Source organism: Dermacentor andersoni, chromosome 8, assembly GCF_023375885.2.
Source record: "Dermacentor andersoni chromosome 8, qqDerAnde1_hic_scaffold, whole genome shotgun sequence".
Taxonomy (NCBI): Eukaryota; Metazoa; Arthropoda; class Arachnida; order Ixodida; family Ixodidae; genus Dermacentor; species Dermacentor andersoni.
The window spans coordinates 28,745,840-28,765,109 of NC_092821.1; the positions used below are offsets into that span (position 1 = coordinate 28,745,840).

At 50.0% G+C, this 19,270-nt stretch overlaps 1 long non-coding RNA gene and 1 pseudogene across 1 annotated transcript in view; one reads left to right on the top strand and one right to left on the bottom strand.

The window, feature by feature from the left end:
- Nucleotides 1–2,250: 2,250 nt before the first annotated feature.
- Nucleotides 2,251–19,270, bottom strand: part of LOC129383541 (uncharacterized) — a 55,726-nt gene continuing 38,706 nt past the window's right edge. The window contains exon 2 of the long non-coding RNA XR_008611422.2: nt 2,251–3,894. This is a non-coding gene — a long non-coding RNA (uncharacterized lncRNA). The remainder of the gene's footprint in view (nt 3,895–19,270) is intronic.
- On the top strand, nt 15,422–17,406 carry LOC140219941 (uncharacterized; annotated as a pseudogene).

The window sequence follows — 19,270 nt, forward strand, 5'->3', positions numbered from 1 at the left end:
AAATGTTATATTCCCGAACTAAATATTTCAAAATAAATATTTCAAAAATGAACTGTTTTGGCAATCGCAAAACTTCTATCGTACATCATGCCTTTGAAAAAAAAAACACGCTGATTGGTGCCTTCCAACTCAGTTGGGCTACAACAATAAAAAGGCCGGCAGATCCCACATCCTATGGGAATCGATGCTATGCGAATCAGTGTGCCGGGAGCCAACCAAGTTAATGAAACGACGATGTGAGCCCTAACATATAGGCGGACGTTTCATGACCTACATAACACACATGTCATGATATTGTCGCAGCACTGCGCGGCTGAGGCAGAGAAAGAAGTAGAGTGTGAGCGCGTGACCTCGAGGTACTCTGCGCCGGCTGGGCCTGGTCTGTAGCTTCCCTCTCGGACCTCGTTGCACCCTGTAAATAAACATCCTTCGTAACAATATTTATGTCATGACAGCTCATTTATGTTTGCCATACACTATCGTCATACTATGCTAATTTTCGTACATACCAGGTTGACAAAATGACTATGAGAGCACCAAGACGTAGGCGTGCAGATAGATATTGTCAAAGTGGCAAATGTTTGTCAAGAAATGCTCGGCATTTATCATTCGTCAAAACGCTAGAACAAACTTGACTAAGCATATAAACTGTATTAGAAGAGAAACTTCGGCGAAGTGACCGGTGATGTATGTTTCGGAAAATTAACAACGCAAAACAGACAAGGACGGAGGAAAAGAAGAACACGACACCACGCCAGAGTCGGGCTCACTGTGACAATTGCAACAGAATCTAGTAGGAACAGTATTCTCGATCTATCCACAGCAGGAATTGATTCGTTTCGAGGGTACATCGCGATGGAACAGTGGTGAACTCGTGCCCTTGTGGAACACACTGCGGTTCAGCGGGCTCCACAGCGCATGAAATTACCATTGCTCGATCGCCGGGCATCCCCGACGCTTGATTCACGATGTGAATTGATTTAAAATACCGCTGATTAATTGTGCCGTAGTATTCGCTGTCCTGTGCTGCGGTCCTCCGTCCTCATCGTTCTATGTGCACACGTTTAGTGACGGCCGTTACGTGTTGCAAAACATGCGCTTTTAATAGCACAAAATGAGTTTTTTTCTTTGGTTCCGGTTTTGTGTCGGCAGTTTTTCATGTTGGAGGTGTTGTGAAACCTCAGCTGAAACATGTAGCAGTAATGTGGGTAAAACGCCGGGGTGCCAGGAAGTTCGGACATTCTCAGTAGTGAGCAGGTGGGCTAGCCTTTGACAATGCCCTGATGAAAACTAGTCCGCGTGCTGAAACTTCGACTACCAGTCCTTCCCTGTCTGCGATTTGTTCATAGCACTATTGGAACAGACTGCTACAGTTTGCCGATATTCAGTTAGGCTCATAGAACAAAGTGTTTTAAAGGACTTGTACGACAACTACTTGCAGTAATTTTCAATCTGCAGATATGCGATAAAGACCTGTGGATCCAGGACTTCAACCCCTGCTTCCCGGGGTCATGTCGCGATGCATGAGTGTGGTGAAGGAAGCCTCTCCGTGGCTACCTGGAAGCAGAACTGCGCCATGGTGAAACTTTTCTTCGTAAGTGCTGCAAATGTGAGCAATAATGAAGGCGATATCGCCAAAGCTGTCACCCTGACCTTGTGCAGGAGACTCCAGCTATCCCTTGGAGCCACGGCTCGTAGCACCACTGCCCATGCATCCAGCTGGCAGCATCCCCGAGGGCCACTATACAACAACGAGCACATCGCCATGCGCAATGTCGTGGAGAGGTGCATCGGCGTCCCGAAGAGCAGGTTCTGCTGCTTGCAGCGTTTCCGGACCCTGCTCTACAACCCCAATAGAGCAGCCATCATCATTGCTGCTTTCGCAGCTCTGCACAACATTGCCTTGGCCGCACGTGAGCCCTCCCCCGTAGAGGACGACGATGAGGTGCTGCGAGCTGTCCTGCAGACTGCAGAAGTGGACCCACTACCACAACTCATGCGGGTGCCACCACCACGGGAGGTGTACCTGACGGGCCAGCAGCAGCGCAACCACGTTGTTAACCTTTTTGAAGGACCACGGGCGTGCAAGCTGACCACCTCCGGAGGGTACGCCGCCTGCTGTGACCTCGTCGGAAGCAGGCAATGTAATGCTGCAACTCTTTGGTAGGTTATTTCTTGTCGTTTTTGCCACACGTGGGAAACGAAAGCGAGACGAATGCTGTCGGTAGGCCAAAGTTCACCAACACAGTATTTCTGTGGATTGATTACCCTTTTTAAATTTATTGGTGACTTGTTATCACATCAACGTCAAGCAATACAATGCACTGTTTTCTCCCTGGAGCATCACGCTGCGACTACGTTTTGCTATGTTCTTCACTCCAGTGCAATATTTTTAGCATGAGAACGTCTTGTACATTAGCTGCCCATCTCAACGAAACCGGATTCTTCTTTCAATGAATGACTCCATGGGTGCGCAATGTGGTGCAAAATGCCATCCTGATGAACTGCGCATATTATTTATGCACGGGAAAGAAATGCGTACATAAAAGAAGCACAATACAAGCGCATATATGTCATGTGCTTCTTGTCCTTGTCTTAGCGCCCAATAATAACTTGCTATCTTTCCTATGAAGTATGTTGGCTCATACTAATGCACAAGCAGTGGCTTAACTGTGAACGGTACACGGTTTCCGAGTTTGCCATCGAGCCAATGTGACGACCCCACAAACTGGCGGGTAGTACGAAAAAGGCTGTTTGAATGGGGACTGCAACGCGGGCAAGTGGGAACACGGAATCATGCTTACAAAATAAAAATGCATGACATGAGCACTGTCTCAGAACTGAAATTGTATCGGAGCTACCCTGTATAATATGCTTGAGTAAAAGAAAGTTGCCCTTACTCTAAGGTAAAAAAACAAGAAACGAGGGTCAATTTATAACATATGTATGGAGACATTAAGAGGCACCTGCTTCTCCTCCACACCGATATACACACATAGCACAACAACGTCATAGCAATACACAAAAACAAGCTCCCACAAGTAATTCAGAAGTAGCGACACAAAAACTAGTGCACAGTCCAAGTTCTCAGACGTCCTCATGTGGAATGCGGTGTTTGTCAAAAATAAATAAAGAAAGAAGGCAAACACCATGATTTTATCCTATACACCATAAGAGAACAAACAATAAACACACATTTTCGCATGTTTGTTGTTACAAGCACCGTAAATGGCTGTACACTCGTCGCGATATTGTAGTGTAGAACTCATAAGAACATATGTTTCTTCAAAGCTGTATTGTACCTCTAATGATATTTCACGTTTCTTGTTTCACTGGGATAAAGGTATCTAATAGAGAGAAACATGCGACGTTTTCCGAAAGTATACAAAAAAGGCAACTTCCGTTGTAGGTTTAAGCATATACACAACAACCTTTGCTGCACATTTAAAAATATACACTACAACCTTCGCTGCAGATTTAAATCTATACACAACTACTTTGCTACAGATAAAAAAAAATACACTACACTGACATTTGCTGCATGTTTAAAACCATACACGGCAACGACCTTTGATGCAGATAAAAAAATGCACTGCAACAACATTGCTGCAGATTTTCAAAAAAAATCTGCTGCAACAACCTTTGCTGTCGATTAAAGAAAGATTTACAAAAATCGAATAAAAATATCGTGCGGCTGCTGCAGTGTCGCAGCAATGGCCTGCGACAGTGTTCCCACGCTGCGGAGCTCCTGCGACGCCTGGCCCTGTTGCTGCCGGATGGCTTCCAAGGCTGAAGCCTGTCGGTCGAAGCCTCCCTGTGCAGCCTGGCCTTGGTGGTCAGCTATTCCACGGCCACGGCCTGGCGGGTGGCCGCATCCCGAAGTGCTGCAGTCAGCTGGAAACGAAGGAATACGTCGCGATTGCCACCTCAGAATGCTTCGCTACCAACACGTTGCTGGGAAATTCTGTTTACGAAGAGTGTCAGCGTGCACAACACTTTTCTCACCGCTGAAAATCCACTGACCCCGCGGCATCTGTGAATGGTGCCCAGTTTAGCGCAAAACCAATGATAGTTGTTTAGACAGACCATAGTGGTGCCGGAATTCATTATCTGTCACCTTCTCAAACGCATCTCACAACTCCAAGCACTTCTACGCGAGCGGAAACTAAACAGCCCTTCTCAGGGCTACGGACCAGTTTGCCTGGTGGGCGGTTGTGCAGTTATCAGCGATTCTCTGTGCTATAGATATGCTGCGCCAGCATACAAAACATACCCCAAGCAATGGCGGAAGAAGGTGTGCAGATGCGACCTTAAAGTGGAAAAATGTGCATTTGTGATCGGTGACTACGCTGCGAAATTAGTTCCTTACATACTTAGCTTTCTTTTTGTAGGGATGGGCGAATAGTAAATTTTGGTACGAATCGATTTTGAAGAAAATGCCCTATAGAAAGACACACCATCGAATATTCTAAAATAAACATTCGTCCATAAATTTGAATAATTTCTATTCGTCCATATTCGCCATAAAAATTTCGTTTAATTTCCAGGCAGAATAGCCGTTTCTTAATTTGCATCTCAGAGTTACTGCAAAAATTTTCTCGGATACAACCATTTCCCACCTATCTTTGTTTGAGATGTATCCGCAGTGTACAGAAATAGTATCCATGAACCGTGTCGGTTTGCTGCTGCTGCTCACTAATGCGGGAGTGCAACTAACTCTACGAGGTGTGGCAGTACATCGCGGGCGGCGGGCGGCAACACTGGGCGACGCCTTTGGCGTTGCGGTGCTTCCTTTCTGCTCAGAGGTATTGACGGAGCGCTGGCGTAGTTAGCGCCTTCTTTCGCAACCAAGCTTGCTTCTACAATATCCCTCGTATCTTTCTCTGCATTTCTAAACACGACTACGCAATCCTTGAACAGTAGTTTACACCCGAAAACATCAGAATGCATGGAGACATGTCCATCTCGATAACATTCCAATTTTTGCTGGTTTGATGGTTTAGAGAAGATGGCCTGAAAAGTGGAAGTGTACGTCGTATTTTCAGCTAAAAGACATGTTTTCAGCTCCACAAAAGCTATCAAGCGTATGTAAGGCCAGCGATTCGCTGGGAAAGACGCGCCGATGCTGGGTGAAGAACCATCGGCCGCCGTTTGTTCACTGTGCACAAGTTGTCGTATATCACTGCCCTTTCTTGTGCGGCAAAGTGTACATAGGGCCTATAAGCAGATGCCTCAATGACAGGCTAAGGGAAGACAAGCAAAAATTTAATTGTTATCTAGATGGACATGTCTCCGTGCATTGTGATGATTGCGGGTGTAAACCACTGTTGAAGGATTGTGTAGTCGTGTTTAGAAATACAGATAAAGATATGAGGGAGATTGTAAAACAAGTTTGATTGCAAAAGAAGTTTTAAACTGCGTCAGCTTTCCGTCGCAGGAACTCTGAGCAGGAAGGAAACGGCCTGTCTGGAAAATGCTGGGTTGCGTGTGCGATGATTTCCCTTCATTTGAGTCGGTATAAGTGCCATGCATTTCTGAAATAAAATTCAGATGAGAGTTAGCGTACGTCCTGTCGTCTTTCTTGTTCGTGTCACAACGATCCACTCCTCAAATTTAATGAAATTACTAAGCATTACCAACTTGGTCGGAGAATTTATCCTCTGCCTCACCCGAAGCTCAGTAGAGGTCAGTCAGCTACTCTTAGAATGTTGCAGACGGGATCTTTCCCGTCGCGGGGATTCCTCAGCCTGCTGCCGGCGGTTGGCGGGGACCAGTTCATGTACCGCTGCGCTTGCGAAAGGGCGCGCAGGTTGGGTCAGAGCCCGGAACTGCTTTGAGAAATACGAAAAAGACGACGAAGAAGAAGCGCTCGTCCCTAGCCACAGATCGGCTCAGTGCTAATTACCTCGAACCAAAGTTTCGCTTGCACCAATGTGTCTGTGAAGGCCAGCGGCGTCGACCGATACCAGCTGACCCCAGAGGTGCGTTTTTCTTTGCCACATTTCGTGACTACTTCTACTGCCGCTGTGCGAAGGATTGCTAGGCTTAGGCGTGTTCCGCAGACGCTAGGCCCAACACCGTCGCACCGACAGCTGCCTGCCTTACATCTCGGCGGCTGCCGCTCGTCAGCTCCGAGATGGAGGCACCCTCTCAAACAACAATGATTGTGGACAATCACATGTGTGCTCAAGTTCAAGGAAAAGAGATATCACCCGAGGAATACCACAGCGACGCTGGATGGACGCTCGCGGGGGAACGCATGTCGAGGCTGCGCCAGCGGACCCCCGCCAGCGGCAAGCCCGACGGACCCGGCGGGAGTCAAACAAGCACGAGGTCGAAATTCTACAAGAACGTCAGAGCCTCGGCCATCAAGGCAGCACGCATGCCAGCCATGCCACTGGAAGAAAGAAAGATAATTGTCAGACCCATAGGGGGACTGGACATCGTCAAGACCGGCACCACCACCGTCTCTGCGGCCATACGCGCTGCGGCCGAGATCACGAGCGAGGAAAGTGCCGCGGACACCATCTGCCCCAACATGCAACAGAACATCATGGTCGTCAGTACACCGAACGAAGACCACGCGGCAAGGTACACTAAAATCTAGGAAATATATATTCAAGGCAAACCTTACGAGGTCAGCGCATATCGCATGGCACCTCACGACACGATAAAGGGCGTCATCAGAGGCATCCCCATCGACGCAAGCGCCGATGAGCTAGATAGAAGAACCCGCTAGCAGTGGGTGCAAGAAGGATTGGAAGCACGACCACTGTGATCGTGGTGTTCCAGGGACCCAAGGTACCGAACTCCGTCCGATACGGAGTCACACTGATACCGTGCTGCCTCTACAAGAGACAGGTCGACGTTTGCCAGCAGTGTGGCCGAGTGGGACACCGCAAGGACGTGTGGCCGACCCCCACAATCAAGACGTGCCTGGCCTGCGGACTCGCGAACCCTACAGAAGACCATCGCTGTACCCCGAAATGTAAGTTGTGCGGGGACGAACACCCGACCGGAGACCGAACGTGCAAGGAGAAGTACAATATCCCCTACGTAGTGCGCAAGCGACAATGGGAGCGCCGACAGGCCGAACGCCAGCTGCTGTCGGAGAGCGATTTCCCGGCACTCGACAAGCCGCCAGATGCGCGAAAGTCAAGGACCCGATCGGAAAACCGCGCGCCTAAATCCAGAGACAGCAGCTGCTGCAAGAGAAGCGTCAGCAGGAAAATGTCACCATCACGTGAGCGAGTGAGCTGGGTCGACGCAGCGAAAGAAAACAATACAAGGAACGCGCAGAAAATCACCGAAGTCACGAAGAAACAAGATATGAAGAAGGTGCGGGTGGCAAATGAGATCCTAAGGCATAAAAACGCGGTGTTGCGAGCTACCATCAATAACCTTACGAGAGAGATCACCGAGATCCGTCAGTTGCTGCTACGCAACAACGAGCCTCTACAGAGACCCACGCCAAGCACAAGCAAGACCGAGGAAACGACAACGAACATCCAGGAGAAAGCCATAGAGGAACCGGCACCGAAGAACCGAGCCATCGAGGCAACGCGTACGCAAACAGAAAACAATCGCATCGACAGCCTCGAAGCGAAATTCGAAGCAACATTCACCAAACTCGAACACGGCGAACATCGCGAACAGCAGTGACAGCACTGAAATAAACAATGGATACCTACCAAGCCGAGAACACGAACTGATTCGCCTACATTGAAAGGACCCTACAGCCGATGGTAAGCTAACCGACGTTTGCGCCCCTCTTCGCGCAACATCCACCCAACCAGGGAGCCCCGTACACGCCAACGCAATCATGGCCGCCAACGCAACACCAGCAGCAGCAGGTGTACCCGCTTGGCGGTGGAACTGCCGCGGCTTCGGAAGGAAGAAGGCAGTCATCCAACAACACTTCGTACATGCCTTCGCGCAAGCTGGACGTTATACTACTACAAGAAACACTAACCGACGCACCGTCCCTCCCCGGCTACAGAGTGCATAAGAGACCGCCCGACGGGAGAGGCCTGTGCCCCATGGTCAGGAAGGGACTCACGTTCGTGGAACACGAGCTGCAAATCAATCTCAAGATCGAGCACACACTAACCGAAATCATCCTGGGCAAGAAGAGAAAGGAGGCATATTTCTGCTCAACGTCTACAGCAGCCCATCGCAGAGAAAACAGAGATTCAAGACATTACTGCACAGAGCCAGCACCGCAGCGGGCCGCAACACGCTGACCACGTGCGGAGAGTTCAACGTGATGAACCCTGCCTGGGGCTACAAGTACACAGCAAAGGGCCGCGACCTGCACCAAGACGCCACGGAACTCGACTTCACCCTCATCACGGACCCGACACATCCGACGAGAATTGGTAACTCCGTGTCCCGGGACACCACTCCGGACCTCACGTTCGTCAGGAACGACATCCGGGGTGCGATTACCTGGAGAAACACGGGGACCGACCTAGGAAGCGACCACACCATCGTGGAAATCGGCATACCGGAACACAATGATGATGATGATGTGTGGTGTTTTGTGGCGCAAGGGCCAGGTTTGGCCAAAGAGCGCCATGACAAGTGGTAGTGTTAACGATGTATTATGGATGATGTGATTCGGCTGTAAAGTGGCCTAAAAATAGTCGCTGTAAAGTGCGTAAAATATACGTGCTATAAAATTATGGCGATGTCTAATGATGAATACAATGAACATTAAAATCCATCGTAGAAGAATGATGCATTGTTTAAAATATGCGAGATGTTAAATTGTTAACAGCACTACTGCCTCGCCAGAGCCCTTGAACCACAAGGGCCTAGAGGCGTGTGCTATTCAGAGTAATTATCACAGCGGCATCCTCTGAAGAGAGGAAGCGCTACGAACGTGTGGGGCTAATAACATGCAATACAACATCTTTCAAAAAACCTAGGACGGCGTCGTTGTCAAAGAGTGGTTCTGGGCCAAGTAACATAACAGGATGAAGTGTGTTGCCGGAATGCTAAGAGAAAATGTTTCCTTCTTTCAGATTCGGCTACCCGATACTCCAGTAGGACATGGAGGACGGTCAGCCTCTCCCCGCATCTACCACAGGTTGGAGGCTCGTTTCCCGTGAGTAAAAAGTTATGTGTGCCAAAAGTGTGTCCTATTTTTAGACGGCAGAATAGGACGTCTGTCCGGCGGGATTTTGTTACAGGAGGCCAGAAACCTAATTGTGGCTTTATTACATGCAGTTTATTATTTATTTCTTCGTCCCACATGCGTTGCCAGTGGTTCCGTAGTTTCCTTCTTAAGAAAGGCTTCAGGTCTGTGACAGGGACCGAAGCAGTAGGATTAACTGCATGCAATGAAATTGATGTGGCCATCTGGTCGGCTAGAACGTTTCCCTCGATGCCCCTATGTCCAGGCACCCAGCATATGATCACATGTTGGTTAGATATATATGCTTTGCACAGTGCGGAGTAGAGTTCATTAAATACTGGATTTTTGTGATTACAGAAAGACATCAAGGCCTTCACAACACTGAGGGAGTCCGTATATATAATTGATTTCTGGAGTTGTGATTTATTTATATGCTTTACGGCCGACAGCAGTGAGTAGGCCTCAGCCGTAAAGATACTAGTTTCCGGATGCAGTACGTTGGATTCCCAGAAGGATGGACCGACGGCTGCATAGGACACCCCGTCGTGTGACTTTGATGCGTCTGTGTAGAACTCCGTGCAGGAGTATTTGTGCTGGAGTTCCCGGAAACGCATCTGGATTTCAACCTCTGGAGCATGCTTTGTGACTTCCACGAAAGATATATCGCATTGTATGAGCTGCCATTCCCAAGGAGGTAGCAGCTTGGCTGGATGCATTAGGCGAAGCTCGAGGAGTGGAACGTGCATTTCTTCACTAAGCTCCCTCACACGCAGCGAGAAAGGCTGTCTTACGGAGGGACGATTGCGAAAGAGTGGAGCATATGTCATGTCATTAATGGTATTAAAACAGAGATGTTGAGGATTTCAGTGGACTTTCAGAAAATATGTTTGGCTGATGTATGTTCTCTGGATATGAAGTGACCACTCATTCGATTCTGCATATAAACTTTGTATGGGACTCGTTCTGAAAGCACCAGTGGCCAGCCGGATTCCTAGATGGTGGACTGGGTCCAGCATCTTTAGCGCGCTCGGGGAGGCAGAGTTATATACTACAGCACCATAATCTAATACAGACCGAATTAGGCTCTTGTATAGGTTCATTAAACACTTCCTGTCACTACCCCATGTAGTCTGGGATAGAAGTTTCATTAAGTTCATTGTTTTTAGACATTTTTCTTTCAGATATTTAATGTGTGGAATGAAAGTGAGTCTGTAGTCAAGTATGATACCTAGGAATTTGTGCTCTTTGCTGATAGGTATTCGTTGTCCACACAGTTCTAAGGAAGGATCCGGAACCAGGCCTCTCTTTCTTGTAAAGAGAACACAAGAGCTTTTGTTAGGGTTGATCTTAAATCCATTCTTGTCTGCCCACATTGAGACTTTGTTCAGGCCATGCTGTACCTGTCTCTCGCACACTGCGAGGTTACAGGATTTGAAAGCTATTTGAATGTCGTCCACGTAGACAGAATAAAATATTGCCGGTGGTAATGAAGCGCGAAGCGTGTTCATCTTCACGATGAAGAGTGTGCAGCTGAGCACGCCTCCTTGGGGTACAGCCGTTTCTTGCGTAAAAGGACGCGAAAGTACATTACCGACTTTTACCCGGAATGTACGACTGGACAAATAGCTTTCTATGAGGTTTGGCATATTACCATGGATGCCCATTTCTGACAAGTCTCTTAAGATTCCGTAACGCCACGTCGTATCATACGCCTTCTCCATATCTAGGAATATGGATAACAAAAACTGTTTGTGTACAAATGCGTCCCGAATATTTGCTTCTACACGTACAAGATAGTCAGTTGTGGAGCGCCCTTCTCGGAAGCCGCACTGATAAGGATCAAGCATTTTGCTCTGTTCAAGGAAATGAATTAGTCGCCGATTTATCATATTTTCAAACACCTTACAAATGCAACTTGTGAGGGCTATCGGACGGTAACTTGCCACTGAGGAAGGGTCTTTGCCTTGTTTCAAAACAGGGACCACAATGGCTTCCTTCCACGCGGTTGGAAGGTACCCTGCATTCCAGTAGTGTTGAAAAGTGTGAGTAGTGTAACTTGCGTATCATTGTGTAAGTTTTTGAGCATTTCGTACATGACTCTATCAGATCCTGGTGCGGAGCTCTTGCATGCGCTCAGGGCAGCTCTCAATTCGGCAATACTAAATGGACGGTTCTAAGGCTCATTCTCTCGACATTTTCTTGTTAATGGCTTACGTTCTTCTATTTGCTTATATTTCAGGAAGGATTGCGAATAATGATTTGAACTTGATACGCTCTCAAAGTGCTCCCCAAGTGAGTCTGCCTGATCTTTCAGTGTATCGCCCTGTGTATTTACCAGAGGAAGTGAATATGTTTGTCGCCCTATAATTCTATTTACCTTGTTCCATACTTTGGCCTCATCTGTATAAGAGTTTATACTCGATAAAAGCTTCTCCCAACTTTCTCTTCTAGCCTGTCGGCGGGTTCTCCTGCCTTGGGACTTTACTTTCTTAAAGTTGACAAGATTTTCTGCAGAGGGCGAAGCGCGTAGCAACCCCCCCGCTTTGTTCTGATTCCTACGTGCGATTCTGCATTCATCGTTCCACCGCGGGACGTGCCGTTTGCATGCCGAGCCACTTACTTCACGTATGCATTTACATGCGGCATCTATTATGAAGGCTGTGAAGTACTCCACAGCAGCGTCGATTTCTAAAGAAGACATGTCATCCCATGATATACTAGTTAAGTTTCGGAATTCCTCCCAGTCTGCTGTGTCAATCTTCCACCTAGAAGCCTGTGGTGGATATTCATTTTCTTTAAGTGTTCTTAATAGTATGGGGAAGTGGTCGCTTCCGTAGGGATTATTCGTAACTTCCCATTCGAGTTCGGGCAGTATAGACGGGGAAACTATGCTGAGATCTATTGAAGAAAAGGTTCTGTTTGCAAGACAGTAATATGTAGGTTCTTTCTTATTGAGAAGGCACGCTCCAGAAGAAAAAAGGAACTGTTCAACAAGACGACCTCGCGCGTCTGTACGAGAGTCGCCCCACAGGGAGCTGTGCGCATTGAAATCGCCAAGAACGACATAAGGTTCTGGCAGTTCGTCTATAAATGACTGAAATTCATGTTTGTTTAATTTGTAGTGTGGGGGTACGTAAAGCGAGCAAATGGTGACGAGCTTATTAAGGAGAACAGCTCGAACCGCCCCTGCCTCAAGGGCCGTTCGTAGCTGTAAACGTTGACAGGCTACGCTTTTTTGAATTATAATTGCAACACCGCCCGATGATGCGACAGCATCATCGCGATCTTTCCGAAAAGTAACATATTGTCGAAGAAAGTTTGTGCATTTTGATTTTAGGTGTGTTTCCTGTAAACACAGCACTTTTGGATTGTGTGTATGGATGAGTTCTCGCACATCATCAAGATTCCTAAGAAGACCTCTGACATTCCATTGAATGATTTGTGTATCCATATTTAAAGAAATATAGGTGCTGTGTTTACGGAAACGGAAGGGATGCCTTACATTACAGAGCCATTTCGAGGCCCTGTAATAGGTGTTTTGTTCTTTCTGAAGCGTTCGAGCGATTCTCGACGCTCCTTAGGCGTTTGGTGCGCCTTGGGGACAGGTGTGGTGTCCATTGCCTCCTGTGAGACACCGGACAAGCGCTCTTGCGAGCGAGAGGTTTTCCGAGAGAGTCCTGCCCCGGAAGGCAAGACCCCTGCGCCCACCAGCCCGGAGGTCGATGGGGCTCCCTGAGGGATTTGGCTGCGCTGGCCGTTGCCAGCGCTGGAAGGGGTCTTGGAGGTTGGGGCAGCTTCGGCTGCGCCCACCTTCGGGGTCGATGGCCCCGTCTGCTGGGTTGGCGGAGCAGCGCTAGCTGCAACCGCCGCGGGGGCAGATGGCGTAACTGCCGACTCACTGCCTGTGGGTCGGACAGCCGCCGGAGGCCGTTGTGACGCTGCCCCCTTACGCGCCACTTCGGCAAAGCTGCTCTTAGGCAGGTATGACACCCGCCTACGTGCCTCTTTGAAAGATATGTTTTTTTTTACTTTGATTGTCACAATCTCCTTTTCTCTTTTCCAGGACGGGCATGAGCGCGAATATGCGGGATGCTCGCCATCACAGTTGACACAATGTGGAGTTTTCTGGCATGTTTCGGAAGAATGTTCATTGTCACTGCACTTGGCACATGTCAGCCGGCCTCGACAGTTCTGTGAACTGTGGCCGAACCTTTCGCACTTAAAGCACCTAAGAGGATTGGGCACGTATGGCCTAACACGAAGTTTGATATAAACGGCCTCGACGGACTCGGGGAGGACACTTGAACCGAAAGTGAGTATCAGGTGTTTCGTATTGATCTCTTTACCGTCTCGCCTGATCTTAATTCGCTTAACATTTATGACATTCTGTTCACTGAAGCCCTCCAAGAGTTCAGCTTCAGTGAGCTCTAGCATGTCATCGTCCGAGACAACGCCGCGGGTGGTGTTCATGGTTCGGTGCGGAGTAACTGTTATTTGGGTCTCCCCAAATGAGACAAGTTTCGGCAGTTTCTCGTACTGCTTCTTATCGTGGAGCTCCAAGAGAAGATCACCACTTGTCATTCTCGACGCCTTATATCCTGTTCCAAAAACTTCAGTTAAAGACTTCGAAACAAGGAACGGTGAAATGTTACGCACTAGTTTGTCTGGGTTTTCTGAGTGGATCACATGATATGTAGGAAAGTTCTGGACTTGTCGTCCGAAAAACTGAAAGAGATCTTCGGTGCGCCCTCGTTTGTGAGGGCGATCAGGGAGTTTAGGAAAAGCGTTTTCCATGAGTACAGTAGGGTTTTCGGCCGCGATGCCGACCACCCACCATGGAGCCCAACAGCGGGACGTGACAGGAGTTCCTGCTAGAGAAACCCTGCCAACGCCAGCCGTACATCGCTGCTATAACCAAATACAGCATAACCAAGGCTGGCTAGCTACACAAGGTTAACCCTTGCCGCCGGGAGACTAGGAAGTTAGCAGAAGCGAAGAGAAGACAGGAAAGATGAAAAAGGCGAGAGAGAAAGACGAAGACTGGAGAGGAGGACAGGAAAAGGCGACTGCCGATTTCCCCCGGGTGGGTCAGTCCGGGGGTGCCGTCTATGTGAAGCCGAGGCCGAAGAGGTGTGTTGCCTCCGCCGGGGGGCCTTAAAGGTCCAAACACCCAGCATCGGCTCAACCCCCAGGATCCCCTTTTCCCCAGACACGGCTAAGCCGCGCACGGCTACACGCGGGAGGGTCCAACCCTCGTGTGCTCGGGTACGTGGTGTCGCAACACACCAAACGCCTGCTGACGCAGACGCCCCTGCGGGGATACCGGAACACAACGACACCAGCATCAAAACACACAGATGGATAGACTGGGATGCCTTTCGAGACGCCAGAAGACAGAAGAGCGACGGTGACGACGAGATCCAAGACATCGACTCGTGGACGGCCGAAATCACCAAGAACGTACGCGAGGCGACCAAAGAAATTGAAACGGGCGCGGAGATCGACAAAGTAGACAGCCGGCTTGCGCATCTCATCGAAGCCAAACAGTCGATACTCAATCGCTGGAAGAAACAACGGCTTAGCCGCAGACACAGAAAGAAGGTGGCGGAGCTGAACCGAGCGATCGAGGATCACTGCCGCGCTCTCTGCACGCAGCAGTGGAACGAGATCTGCAACGCGGCAGACGGGCAGATGCACAGCGGGAAGACGTGGAACCTGCTGCGGCACCTGCTCGACGAAACCAAGACCAAGTCGCACCAAAGGGACAAACTCGCCAGGCTTATACATCGGGCGGTCTCAGCACACGGCGTCGACGAAGTCACCAGGCGCATTAACGACAAATACTTGCCGACTACATCCACCGAACAACACGCACCGTACAGCGGCCTGCCTAACGCGAAGCACGATCGTTACATCGACGTTGAGGAGGTACGCACGGCCCTGCACGACCTCAACAGCCGGTCGACAGCCGGCCCGGACCTCGTCACGAACAAGGCGCTGCCGAACCTCGACGACGGCTCGATTGAAAACCTCGCAAAATACTTCAAGTGCTGCAGAGCGGGCGCGCTGCCAAAGCTGTGGAAGACAGGTAAGACCATCTTGATCCCCAATCCGGGGAGGCCGCCGGACACGGATAACCTCCGGCCCATCTCGCTCACGTCCTGCGTGGGCAAGGTGCTGGAGCACGTCCTGCTCAACAGGTGGCAAGACTACATGGAACGAGAAGGGCTGTACCCGGCCAGTTTGATCGGCTTCAGACAGCGCCTCAGCACGCAGGACGCGATGCTGCAGCTCAAATACCAAATCATCGATGATGGCGGCAGCGCCCGCGACAACAAAGCAATCCTAGGGCTCGACCTGCAGAGCGCCTTCGATAAGGTGAAACACTCGGCGATTCTGTCCCAAGTCTCCAAGCTCAACATGGGCAAAAGATCAGATAACTACATCAAGGACTTTCTCATGGACAGGACCGTCGAGCTACGAGCAGGCGACCTACAGACGCAAGAGAAGAAGCTCGGGGGTAGCGGCACACCGCAGGGATCGGTGATTTCGCCGATGCTGTTCAACCTGGTAATGATCGGAGTGGCCGAAAAGCTCGGGGACATCGAAGACGTCAGGCACACCATCTACGCGTACGACATCACGCTGTGGGTGACCGATGGCAGCGATGCCCACATCGAGGAAGCGCTGCAAGCCACCGTCGACGCAATGGTAGACCAGCTGGAAGGCACCGGACTGAGATGTTCGCCGAGCAAATCGGAGCTTCTCATACTTCCACCTACCAAAAACAGCAGAGGCAAGACCAGACAACGCGAAAACGAAAAAAAAAAATCAGAATCGTAACCAAATCTGGCAACGTGATTCCCAAAGTCAGCAAAATTAGGATCCTAGGCATGGTCATCGAAAAGCACGGAAGAAACGGCGAAACCATCACCCGTCTCAAGGGAAAAGCAGCCAACGCGATTCGATTCCTCAAACGAGTCACTTCCCGGAAGGCTGGCATGAGAGAGGAGGGCCTAATTAGGCTCGTCCAATCCTTCGTCATCAGCCACGTCGCGTACATTGCAGCCTACCACAGATGGCTGCAACACGAACGTAACAAAATCAACGTGCTCATCAGAAGAGCGTACAAGATGGCGCTGGGCCTGTTCGAGTCCCCGAGCACGACCTGCTTGTTACAACTCGGGATACACAATACGCTCGAAGAAATAGCCGAAGCGCAACGGACCTCTCAAATGGAGCGGCTGTCCATGACCAAAGTTGGGAGGAAGATACTGGACGATGTGGGAATTAGACGCTCGAACTAGGTGGAGGTGAAGCTCCCCGACCCCCAAGAGGTCCGACGGCAGGCCAGAATCGACCCCATTCCGAAGAACAAGAATCCCGAGTTCAACAAGGGAAGAAGAGCGGCGAGGGCGAAGGCTCTCATCGACCAGCATGCCAACGACGAACACGCGCTGTACGTGGACGCGGCCGAATACCAACGGAACGCCTTCGCAGCGGTCGTCATAGAGGCGTCAACCGGCGCCACGAGGACGGCAGCGAGCGTGAGAAGCGCCGGAGCGGAACAAGCGGAGGAGGCAGCCATCGCCCTGGCCATCGCCGACGCAGACTGCCACACGGTGCTGAGTGACTCGAGACAGGCGGTGCGAAACTTCGCCAAAGGCCAAATCTGCAGGGAGGCTGAGCGCGTACTGCGAGTGGTCAAACTACAAGAACGAAAAGTACGACTCAAGTGGTTCCCGGCGCATGCGGGCGACGCGTCGGAACGCAATGAGAACCAGAATGAGACGGCACACGCAGCGGCGGGAGAGCTAACCAACCGCGCCCCGGCGACCGACCGTCCGGCGTGGTTCGGAACCAAGGACCGCATGACGGATTACAATAACATAACGAAGGCCTGCCGCCTGGCTCGCAGGACTCTCCCACCCCCGCACCCGAGGCTAAGTCGAGCGGAGGCGGTAGTACTGCGACAGCTCCAGACCGGATCGCTACCGAGCCCAAGACTGATGAATCGCATGTACCCCGAGACATATCCGACCGATAAGTGCAGTCTGCCGGAACGAGACCGCAGACTACAGGCACATGTTGTGGGACTGCGTTAAAAATCCAGAAGATAAAAAAATCAAGAACGCTCCCACCGCGGCTCGAGGTAGCCGCGAAGAGCTACGACAGAGACGAACAGCTCTGGTCCGTCCAGCAGGTCTGGACCCAGCGAGCCGGCAACGGCGAGCGGTGACCCATGCCGAGTAACGGCGACTTCGTAAATGACGTAGGCCCTCGTCTGGGCGCGCGAGCGCCCAACTGCAGGCATAAATAAAGTTCACCCCATTCCAATCTAATTCAATCCAATCAGCAGGATGCACTCCGATGTGGAGCCTAGTTGTCCCGACTGCAGTGAAACGCTTTGTTCGATAGCTAACATGCTTTGGCGATGTCCCGCGTTGCCTAACGACTTCCTCTCCAGCGAAGCCGAATGGGAGGAGGCCATCAGAAGCACGGTACTCCAAAATCAAACCCAGGCTATCCAGAGGGCCCAGGAAAGGGCGGAGCGTCACGGCGTTCTGTCCTCTATGTGGGTGCGGACAGAGTCTACAAAGGCCTCCCGTTAGGAGGTCCTGACAGTAGCTCCTCAGAATTAAATAAAGTTCGTTGTCTGTCTGTCTGTCTGTCTGTCTGTCTGTCTGTCTGTCTGTCTGTCTGTCTGTCTGTCTGTCTGTCTGTCTCTCTGTCTGTCTGTCTGTCTGTATGTCTGTCCGTTTCACTCCAGCACTACGACTTCAATTGATCGTGTCCTGCTCTGAGCAATGAGTTTAAGTTGTTATTAGGTTAAAAAAATAAGTACACGCCTCAATACCGCCAGGAAACCGCTTGAAGTATCCTAATACTTACGCCCCCCCATATTATTCATTATAATATACTACCTAATACGCGGCTATTATCGTGGCTGTTATGAGACAAATTACTATTTCAATGACGTTACCATCTTGAAATGATGGATGCACCACTACTTTCTTGTCATTGAAAACTGGCAAACTGCCAGTGAACTAGCTTGTGTGAACGATGTTCAATGAAGACAGCACGTACCCAGTCTGACGGTTGGTTTTGAATCTGGTTCTCTCCGCAAAGCAGCCCGATGCTGTACCGATTAGACAATGTGCTACCGAGTGACGAAAGCTCTCGTAAAAGAGATTAGCCGAACACAAATGGAGAAACGAACACACAGACGGACACGCCACAAAGTGGGTGAACATCTCAAAAAGCTGTAATCGCAATAAAATAGCACTTGAACGTTTGGCAGAGAAGTCGGCCTCGGAGACAGCTACCCTACGTCTAAAAAGATACTTTGCTACCCATGCACCAGAGCAATAAAATCCTATGAAAGAACAAGAATATTTTTTCGGTGTAAATGGAAAAATCACAGCGCAAGCATTCTATACAGGCGGTACACCAGCGAGAGAAACGTGTGGCCCCGGTGGTTATCACTGGGTTAATCCCGACGATTCAATAATCGATAGGTTGTTAGGCTGCCGGATCCTCGGTACGTAGTTGCTGCTTGCGCTCGGCTACACGAGTCTGTTCTTGTGCCCGGGCTGTAGCATCATCACGGCGTAGAGCAGCCCGTTCTCTGTCCTGCTCGTGGTGTTGCAAATCGAAAGCTTCCTGCTCCTGAGGAGTACGTAAGACGCGTGGCCAATCCATTTCGGAGGGAGAGAAACTGCTGCGCGCGCGATCGGCTGCGACGGAGAGCAATGACATCACTACTGGTACGGCTAACCGCACACCTCTCTTTCTCTTTTTTTCCGCGCATGCACATGGGGTTGCGCGGGAAGAGTTTTGAGCGTACCGGTGCCCGACAGACGGAGGGACAAATTGGTTTTGCTATATACGCTGTAATACGGTTTCGCTGTAATAAATGACGTGCTACCAGTGAAGTGGCACTCTGAAATTCATGGAAATGACCGCTTATTTATATTAGTGTGGCATCAAATTTCTTGAGAAAGACTTTCCTCGAGCAGCCGATCAGCTCGCGGAGCTTACGGATTCGGAGCTAATAATCTGCGCACTGACAAAAGTGTTGCACTAAATTGAGTAATTAGGTTGTGGCACGGTGGTGTACACATTGAAACG